The sequence below is a fragment of the Triticum urartu genome, chromosome 5A (genome assembly GCF_056163025.1).
Source record: "Triticum urartu cultivar PI428250 chromosome 5A, HENAU_Tu73, whole genome shotgun sequence".
Taxonomy (NCBI): Eukaryota; Viridiplantae; Streptophyta; class Magnoliopsida; order Poales; family Poaceae; genus Triticum; species Triticum urartu.
In genome coordinates, this window is record NC_141877.1 from 489,875,068 (window position 1) to 489,886,359 (window position 11,292).

The window sequence follows — 11,292 nt, forward strand, 5'->3', positions numbered from 1 at the left end:
CCCGTCCGGCGTCTATCCAATTTTGTATTTGGATCGACAGTGCAGCAGTGCGCCCAATGCGCAGACCCATTTTATTTTCGCACTTAACTTTTTTTTTAAATAAAAATAAACCGTAGTCGATCATGTCAGCGGCCATGTCTCTTGCCGGCACCATGCCAGCGTCGGCATACAATACCGGCTTCAGAAAATATCACCACAGTTCATGCTGGCGCACTCGCCAGCCGGACGGCACATATGCCAGCACACAAAAAAAGATGGGACTTGAGTTTGACTACGTCATCGCGGCCCCCGTGGTCATGCCAGCACACATGCCGGCATACAAAAAAGATGGCGCTCGCCGCCATAGATCACTCGTCGTTGAATTTGAGCATGTCGGCATGCATCTTCTCGAACCACAACCTTTTTTTTGCGACACGGTGTTGAGATCCACATTCATGATCTCCACCTCGGTCATCATGCTCGCGAGAGCCACTTCTTTCGCCTTGGTCTTGGCGTTGACGGCCTCGATCTCTAGCATCTTGGCTTGCTTCCCTGCCTCGAGCTCGAACATCTTGGCTTGCTTCTCCGCGTCCATCTCAAGCCTCCTCCTTTGGATCTTCATAAAAGCGTCCATTTGCTCCGCCTTGAAACACCGGCGATCCTCATTCCTTGAGTCTTTTTTGTTCATCATGCCCTCCATGCTCGCGATCAAGGCGTTGGATGCCGCATCGCGCTTGTCCTTCTTCTTGGAGTTGGTCTTCTCCCGCGGTCGTGCCGGCTCGCCCTCCCCAACCTCCTCCACGTCTTGCTTCCTCCCACGCGACTTGAGGGCGGCATATTGCGCCTTGAACTTCTCCTCGTCCCTAGCACCATCCGAGAAAACGCCGATGAGCCGGTGCTGGCCGCGACGACGGCGGTGTTGAGGAGGCCGTCTGGCCAGGGTTTACCCCTAGCATGTAGAGTGCCTCCCTCGTTGCCGCCGCGACGCGGGCGTTGGTGACCTCCTGCTGCGCAGCGGCCTCATCCCTCGCGTCCGCGGCGTGCCTCCGGTCCTTCCTTTTGGCCGACTCTCTTGCCCGTTGTGCGGGCGTCAGCGGCTTCTTTGGCTTGGCCGCGGTGGCAGTCTTGCGCAAGGCACGAGGCTTGCCTTTCCCGAAGGGGGCAACAGCGCCGGACGAGGTGAGGCCGGCGGCGGCGTCGAGGTCGATGGCGTCGTCCATGGCAGGCGTGGGTCGGGAGCGCATGAGCGAGAGGGTTTTTGGGGAAAATGGAGGAAAATGGTGGTGGCTGCCACCGATCGGCGGGCCCGGGGAGAGGAGTAGGCGTGCGTGCGTCCATCTCATGTCCGCGCCGACGCAAATCCAGCTTAAAATTAGGCCGGGAGTGGGTCGTCATGCGGACGCCAAGCGAACGCGCGTCCATTTAGATTGGCGCATTGAGCCGTTTTTTTTGTCCGTGCCGATCCAAATGAACGCCAGCGGACGAAATGGGTCACCTCATTAAAGCTGCTCTTACGACCAACTCAAACTCGTGCTCCTATTCATAGTAGTCTACGCCATGTTTCTTTTTTTTTGAACTGGAACACCTTGCATTCCATAAAATTACGGTGAATCGACCAGATCGGCGGCCACAACACGGCTTACATCAGGGGGCAGCTCTGACTGCCAGACTAGTTGGTTGTCGGGTGCAGCCCGCGCGCCAACAACGGCTAACAGATGGGCTGGGGTATTACAAGCCCTCGGGGCAAACGAAACTCGAACGCCTATGAAGCTTGTCTGGAGGAGGAACTTAGCTTCTCTAAACAACACACCAAGAGGACTCCGATCCTGGGACGTGGAAACCATGGCCGAGTGCAAGACTTGGCAGTCCGTCTCGAAATGCACGCGCCCCATACCCTGTGACTCTGCAAACTGGATCGCCTTCGGGAGTGCTTCTGTCTCGCCGTGGAGGGCACAACTTAGGCGCGATAATTTTCCCGCCACTGCCATAATGCACTCTCCCGCACTCACTACCGGAATCTCCCCCTATGCCGACGGCCAGGGCCGTCGGCTTAGCCCTGAGTCCCGTCGAGATAGGCCTACGCCGACGGCCCCCGTCGGCATAGGGCCGTCGGCAACATATGCGTCGGCACAGCCAGGGAGGCCGTCGGCATATATGCTACGCCGACGGGGGCCGTACATCTATGCCGACGGCCACGGCCGTCGGCAACTATCGCGCCTAACGGCGGCCGCCGTCAAGTTTGGCCAACGATAGGCCGCCACGTGGCACACCTATGCCGTCGGCCTAGCCGTCGGCTTAGTTAAAACCTACGCCGACAGCCTAGCCGTCGACATAGGTGTGCCACGTGGCGGCCTGTCGTTGGGCATGGACCAGGGCTATGCCGACGGCTAGGCTGTCGGCCTAGTTTCAAACTATGCCGACGGCCTAGCCGTCGGCATAGCCCTTCATACAGAGTTCCCAGCAGCTGACGCGTGGCACATATGCCGACGGCATAGCCATCGTCATAGCTTTTAAACTATGCCGACGGCTATGCCGTCGGCATAGGTGCCACGTGTCAGCTACTGGGAACTCACGCCAGCCCTATGCCGACGGCATAGCCGTCGACATAGTTTGCTTTTGAATTTTTTTCCTTTTTTCTGTTTGTTTTCAAAATCAGTTCAATTCAAATAACAACACATATATAACAGCACATATCAGCAGCACATATCAACGAAGGTAAGCATAAGCATCATCACAACAATAATTGCATAAGCATCATCACACACAAGTCTCTAAATGACCATCATCACAACCAACATAAGCATAAGCATATAGAAAAGCACACAAGTCATCTAAATGATCATCACCACACACAAGTCATCTCAAGCATCATCATCACATCTCAAGTATCATCGACCACCGCGGAGGTCGTCACCGCCAAGAGCGCTGAAGCCCAGGTCGTCACTGCTAGCGGCAGCGCTACCGCCAAGACCGCCTCCACCTCCGCCTCCGCCTCCGTGGATCTGAGTGGTCGGGCTCCGTGTCTCCGGAGTGCTGCGAAGACCACCGCCAACGGTAGATCCACCTGTTCCCTGGATGTTGAGAAGACATATTAATGGGATATATGACTGTGTTGAAAGGCATGACATGCTTTGGGTGAATAGATTGGGGATGAACTAACCGGCGAGGGGCCAGCGTTCTGTGCCACAAACTCCTCAAAGCTCAGCAGCACTGGTTGTGCTGGAGGGCATTGTGCTGGTGGGAACTGAGGACACCTGTCGGCCGCCATTTCCTAAAAAGCCTGCTGCATCTGGCTATCCCTCTGCACTTGGTGTTCATAAAGCCTCTGATGCCACGCCATGGTCTCCTGGCGTGTGTACTCTAGGTAGGCCTACGGTATGACATGATGGAACCCATAAAACTACTAAATGCAGAAAATAAAGTGAGCAATGAAGATAAGAGGGAAAATACTTACAGATTGTTGCTCCTGAAAGAGGGACTGTGCACTGGTCACTGGCTAGCTCGTGCGCTGGCTCAGGCTCGGGTCGATCCGACGAAGCTGTGTGTAGGAGATACTAGGAGTGATCACAGCATCGAGAACCGCCTCCCGACCGTGCTCCTTGGGCCCCATGCTCACCACCGCCCTCTCGTCCAGAGGCGCCGCAATGGGGTCAGGTGTGTCAGGATGTAACTTCAGATACGCTGCGGAGTAGGCCTTCTTCCTCCCCGCGGTCTTCTTGCCGTAGTACTTTGGCTCGCTAGGCTTGGAGTCCTTCCGCGTATGGGCGATCTCCCACACCTGCATGTCTGAGAGCGGCCGCTTCAGTTTCTCCTCCTGCACCACCAAACAGAGGTTAGTCATACATAATAAAGTGATGGTAAATAGAAGAAGAAGAATGTTTAATGGGGTTAGTCATACCTTAACTGCCTTGTGGAGATAGTGGTTTCGGTTTCCCTGAGCATGTACTCCCTCCGTCCCTCGGTTAGCCTTATTTTTGGTTCTCATAGCCGCCCAAGCTCCAGCCTCATCACACCAAAGATCCACCAATGCCGCCCAGGACTCGTCTTTTCCATAACACCAATTTGGACACACCTACATAATAAAAGCATAATGGCATGTAGGTGTGTCCAAATTGGTGTTATGGAAGCATAAAGCATAATGTACCACAAGGTAATGAAAGCATAATGAAAGCATAATATATGAAAGCATAATGAAAAATCTTTTATACTTACCGCCAAGAACTCGGGCCTCTCCAAGGTAATGCCCATCCTCCGCGCTTCTTCCTTGGTCATCTTCACACCAAGATAGTTGTGGTAGTATGTCGAGATGGCCACATAGCGCACCTCGTACTGCATCTGGCGGGCCTTCTTCTTGCATTGGCGCAGCACGATCTGGTCCGCTCTGGCCCTGTGCTCTGGATGAACTCGATAGAATTTCTACAATCATGCATGAAACAAGAATGGAAGAAGCCATGAGTTAAATCATTCATGAAACTAGAATGGACTTGTGCTTCTGAAGAGAACTCACCCAGAAAGTAGTGATCACGGCCTTGGCATGGGTCTCATGGTCCGCGTGGAGGGCCGCTTCCCAGTGGTCCCAGCTCGTGGCCAAAACCCGACGGTCCGGCTGCCTGGCTGGATCCGGACAATACAACCTCGGCCAGTATAACTTCAGCAAGATGGTGATGAGGCCGTTGGGAATACGGACCCCTTTAGAATATATCAAGTTGCTGCAAGAGAATGAACTATTAGCATGTGACAAGCAAAATAAATAACAACCGGAATAAGCATGTGACAAGCAAAATAATGAACCACTTACTCTTTTCCCGTGGGCTCAATGAGCCACTTCTGCTCCTCAGTAGCAGGAACCTGCTTTGGTAGCTTTGCGTTACCACGCAGTCACCCCTTGTTGTCAACCCCCTTCCCGTCACCACCATCATCCCCACCACCACCCTCCTCCTCGCCCGCCTCCCCTTCCCCAACCTCCTCCCCAACCTCCTCCTCCTCCTCCTCCTCCCTAGAGTGTACCTCACTAGAGGAGGGTACCTCACTAGAGGAGGGCCTCGAAGACAACACCCCTAAGTCGGTGAGGGTGCGCTCTTTCTGGCCGCGACCCCCTGTAGTGGCTCTCCCCCCAGCACCTCGTCCTCTAGAGGCTCTGCCCCCGCCCCCTCCTCCTCTAGGGGCACCTCTCCCTCGACCTCCCTGTGAGGAGTCATTGTCAAGTAGCCGAGGGAGAGGATTACGTGCTCGACCACTCCGACTAGGCAGGCCGACGGCCTTGCATAGGAAACCCACGCCGTCGGCCTTCCCCTTGCCCATGTTCCACGAACCTGCATTGAAAAGAGAAAAAGCAATTAGTAAATTAATGAAATGAAGGAAAAGGCATGATAATAAACACATTAATAAAAATGCATAAAAGGCATATTCCTAAACTATAGAAAAAAAGACTTGAAACGTACATCTGCTAGAACCCATATGAATCATCACTATTGTAACCTCTTTCTCGGTCCGTCTCATCATCACTATCAATCATATCATATTCGTTGTCCGACGGAGGTGGAGGCTCTTCCTCGTCGTCAGCGTCTTCGTTTAACTTTTCTAGCATAAGTATGTCATTTTCATTGACAATGGTCTCACCATCATTCCGTGCATCGTCGACGTTTGGGTCCACATCATCATCACCCAATGGTCTAGCGTCATCGTTTCTAACCACATCATCATCATCATCATCAGGTTGCTCTTGATAGAACACTCCCTCATATGATTTAGATGGATCTCCGTGATAATTAGAGCTTGGAACTCCGGAAAGAAAGATGAGCTATTGGAACCAAGAATAAGAATGATGAGCCACTCCGGAAAAACAGGAATTGAATAAACTCGATGAAACAAGAATAAGAATTACATTATGCCTATCCTTCACCAATTAAATTGATGACAATCAACGGCTTCAACATATTACTTATTCTCTTTGAAAAGGATTAAGATAGATATAACATAAACTCAATGGACCACCGGTAGGATTGAAACAACGAATGAATTGATATGATGAAGAAGGAAAAGAACTCTTGAGCAAACCACCGTAAGAATTGAAAAGAACGATTAAAACATGAAGAAACACCGGGAAGGATTAGCAATTATACCTCCGCGAAAAAGACAACGCGGGATTGAGCGGAGCGGGATGGCGCGGTGCGGGATGGATCCGGCCGTTTGGTTGGAGGGATGGGTGGATCTCGTCCATCTTCACCAGATCCGGGTCAACCCCGACTCCGGCGAGCTCTAGGCTCCGGTGATCGCCGGAGAGGACGGAGGAAGACACGAGGCGGTGCGAGGAGGTCGGGGTCGGCCGAGTGGCGTGGTCGCCGGCGAGAGGCGGCGGTGAGGGAGCTCGGTGGCGGCGCCGGAGCGAGGCGGACGGCGGTCGGGGCGCAAGGTGCGGCGAGCGGCGGACGGCGGCGACGGCGACCACGGTGGCGGGGCGGCGAGGTACAGGCGGCGGGGACGCGGTGGCGCGCCGACGACGAAGGCGGCGGCCGGTGGGTGCGGACGTCGAGCGGAGGTGCGGCGCGCGGGTGGCGGCGACCGGCGGATCTGGGCCCGCGTGGGCCCGCGATGGGCACCGCGGGCCGGCGGTACGAGGACGGCAGCGGCGGACAGGTGGCGCGGCGTGATTGGAGGAGGGTGGCGGCGGACATGTCCGGCACGCGGGGTGGACGTGTCCGTCGGTGCGAGAAAGTGGGATCTAGGGTTTCGTCCGCGAAAATGGACGGGGAGGGCATATTTATAGGTAGAGGGAGCTAGGAGAGTCCAAATGAGGTGTGGTTTTCGGCCACGCGATCGTGATCGAACGCTCTAGATGATGGAGAGGGTTTAGGTGGGTTTTGGGCCAAATTGAAAGGGTGTTGGGCTGCAACACACACGAGGCCTTTTCGGTTCCTCGGTTAACCGTTGGAGCATCAAACGAAGTCCAAATGGTACGAAACTTGACAGGCGGTCTACCGGTAGTAAACCAAGGCCGCTTAGCAAGTCCCGGTCCAATCCGGAAATGTTTAATCCCCACACATGAAAGAAAGGTAGAAATGACCACCGGAGGAGAAACGGAGCGCCGGAATGCAAAACGGACAACGGGGAAAATGCTCGGATGCAAGAGATGAACATGTATGCAAATGAAATGCACATGATGACATGATATGCAATGCATGACACGCAAGCAATGACAAGGCAACAACAGCGAATAACTGGACGACACCTGGCACATCGGTCTCGGGGCATTACAACACTCCACCACTACGAGAGGATCTCGTCCCGAGATCTAGAATGGCACCGGAGGGAAAACGGAAAAGAAAAAGTGAAGAGGTAAACTAAATTGCTTCTTTGACAAACGAGTGAAACCAAGAACCTTGAGAGGTTAAGCCATTTCGGGAGAATAATACAATGGAGATGAACGAAGTTGAAAGCACTCCGTTAAGAAAGAGGAACAAGTAAGAACAAATTCGGGCAGCACTCCGGTTGAAAAGAGATGCAAGGCTTGATAAGGCGAAAAGAACTTGAGCAAAAGGGCACAACACTCCGGTTTAATGGATAGGCATGAAAAGAACACTATCCAAGATGATGAGAGAAAAGAGAAAACATCACCATGACTCCGGAACAAAAGAATAGAATGGAATGAGCGAAGGGAAATAGGATCTTGAGGGAGCATGCTTACAACAAATGGTAGAACGGAGTTGTTGGAAAACCAACAACGAAAAGAATAAGCTTGATAAGATCTTATGTAGTACAACTCAAATTATGAGGTGACAACCTGCCACTCACGGGAAAAAGAATTGTATTGATATGAACAAATTGACGAGAAAGTATATCGCACCGGAAAAAGGGATAAATGAAGAACTTGGGTCATTTATAAGCACCATAATAGCAACAATCCTTAGGGAAAGCTTTAGGTGAAATATTACCCAAGGTAGCTCCAAGGAACATGTGAATCATGAAACATGAACTCAAATTATGAAGAATGACATAATACCACCTTCAATGATACGGAAGAAAAAAAGTTACACTCCGGATTACAATATGAAGAAATCTTGAGCTTCTTAGAAAAGAATCTCGATGAACACTTCGAGAAGGAAATTAAATCCTTGATGAATCCAATATGTAGAACCTTCATGAAGAACTCCGGTAAACAAAAGATAGCGAAAAGAAAGAGAAGTTGAAAACACAAGGTGAAACCTTGTAATGATTTACATGGATCTCCATGATAATTAGAGCTTGGAACTCCGGGAAAGAAAGATGAGCTATTGGAACCAAGAATAAGAATGATGAGCCACTCCGGAAAAACAGGAATTGAATAAACTCGATGAAACAAGAATAAGAATTACATTATGCCTATCCTTCACCAATTAAATTGATGACAATCAACGGCTTCAACATATTACTTATTCTCTTTGAAAAGGATTAAGATAGATATAGCATAAACTCAATGGACCACCGGTAGGATTGAAACAACGAATGAATTGATATGATGAAGAAGGAAGAGAACTCTTGAGCAAACCACCGTAAGAATTGAAAAGAACGATTAAAACATGAAGAAACACCGGGAAGGATTAGCAATTATACCTCCGTGAAAAAGTCAACGCGGGATCGAGCGGAGCGGGACGGCGCGTTGCGGGATGGATCCGGCCGTTTGGTTGGAGGGATGGGTGTATCTCGTCCATCTTCACCAGATCCGGGTCAACCCCGACTCCGGCGAGCTCTAGGCTCCGGTGATCGCCGGAGAGGACGGAGGAAGACACGAGGCGGTGCGAGGAGGTCGGGGTCGGCCGAGTGGCGTGGTCGCCGGCGAGAGGCGGCGGCGAGGGAGCTCGGTGCCGGCGCCGGAGCGAGGCGGACGGCGGTCGGGGCGCAAGGTGCGGCGAGCGGCGGACGGCGGCGACGGCGACCAGGTGGCGGGGCGGCGAGGTACAGGCGGCGGGGACGCGGTGGCGCGCCAACGACGAAGGCGGCGGCCGGTGGGCGCGGACGTCGAGCGGAGGTGCGGCGCGCGGGTGGCGGCGGCAGGCGGATCTGGGCCCGCGCGGGCCCGCGATGGGCTCCGCGGGCCGGCGGCGCGAGGACGGCAGCGGCGGACAGGTGGCGCGGCGTGATTGGAGGAGGGCGGCGGCGGACATGTCCGGCACGCGGGGTGGACGTGTCCGTCGGTGCGAGAAAGTGGGATCTAGGGTTTCGTCCGCGAAAATGGACGGGGAGGGCATATTTATAGGTAGAGGGAGCTAGGAGAGTCCAAATGAGGTGTGGTTTTCGGCCACGCGATCGTGATCGAACGCTCTAGATGATGGAGAGGGTTTAGGTGGGTTTTGGGCCAAATTGAAAGGGTGTTGGGCTGCAACACACACGAGGTCTTTTCGGTTCCTCGGTTAACCGTTGGAGCATCAAACGAAGTCCAAATGGTACGAAACTTGACAGGCGGTCTACCGGTAGTAAACCAAGGCCGCTTGGCAAGTCTCGGTCCAATCCGGAAATGTTTAATCCCCACACATGAAAGAAAGGTAGAAATGACCACCGAAGGAGAAACGGAGCGCCGGAATGCAAAACGGACAACAGGGAAAATGCTCGGATGCATGAGACGAACATGTATGCAAATGAAATGCAAATGATGACATGATATGCAATGCATGACACGCAAGCAATGACAAGGCAACAACAGCGAATAACTGGACGACACCTGGCACATCGGTCTCGGGGCGTTACAACACTCCACCACTACGAGAGATCTCGTCCCGAGATCTATAATGGCAACGGATGGAAAACGGAAAAGAAAAAGAGAAGAGGTAAACTAAATTGCTTCTTTGACAAACGAGTGAAACCAAGAACCTTGAGAGGTTAAGCCATTCCGGGAGAATAATACAACGGAGATGAACGAAGTTGAAAGCACTCCGTTAAGAAAGAGGAACAAGTAAGAACAAATTCGGGCAGCACTCCGGTTGAAAGGAGATGCAAGGCTTGATAAGGCGAAAAGAAATTGAGCAAAAGGGCACAACCCTCCGGTTTAATGGATAGGCATGAAAAGAATACTATCCAAGATGATGAGAGAAAAGAGAAAACATCACCATGACTCCGGAACAAAAGAATAGAATGGAATGAGCGAAGGGAAACAGGATCTTGAGGGAGCATGCTTACAACAAATGGTAGAACGGAGTTGTTGGAAAACCAACAACGAAAAGAATAAGCTTGATAAGATCTTATGTAGTACAACTCAAATTATGAGGTGACAACCTGCCACTCACGGAAAAAGAATTGGATTGATATGAACAAATTGACGAGAAAGTATATCGCACCGGAAAAAGGGATAAATGAAGAACTTGGGTCATTTATAAGCACCATAATAGCAACAATCCTTAGGGAAAGCTTTAGGTGAAATATTACCCAAGGTAGCTCCAAGGAACATGTGAATCATGAAACATGAACTCAAATTATGAAGAATGACATAATACCGCCTTCAATGATACGGAAGAAAAAAAATTACACTCCGGATTACAATATGAAGAAAGCTTGAGCTTCTTAGAAAAGAATCTCGATGAACACTTCGAGAAGGAAATTAAATCCTTGATGAATCCAATATGTAGAACCTTCATGAAGAACTCCGGTAAACAAAAGATAGCGAAAAGAAAGAGAAGTTGAAAACACAAGGTGAAACCTTGTAATGATTTAGATGGATCTCCGTGATAATTAGAGCTTGGAACTCCGGGAAAGAAAGATGAGCTATTGGAACCAAGAATAAGAATGATGAGCCACTCCGGAAAAACAGGAATTGAATAAACTCGATGAAACAAGAATAAGAATTACATTATGCCTATCCTTCACCAATTAAATTTATGACAATCAACGGCTTCAACATATTACTTATTCGCTTTGAAAAGGATTAATATAGATATAGCATAAACTCAATGGACCACCGGTAGGATTGAAACAACGAATGAATTGATATGATGAAGAAGGAAGAGAACTCTTGAGCAAACCACCGTAAGAATTGAAAAGAACGATTAAAACATGAAGAAACACCGGGAAGGATTAGACATTATACCTCCGTGAAAAAGTCAACGCGGGATCGAGCGGAGCGGGACGGCGCGGTGCGGGATGGATCCGGCCGTTTGGTTGGAGGGATGGGTGGATCTCGTCCATCTTCACCAGATCCGGGTCAACCGCGACTCCGGCGAGCTCTAGGCTCCGGTGATCGCCGGAGAGGACGGAGGAAGACACGAGGCGGCGCGAGGAGGTCAGGGCCGGCCGAGTGGCGTGGTCGCTGGCGAGAGGTGGCGGCGAGGGAGCTCGGTGGTGGCGCCG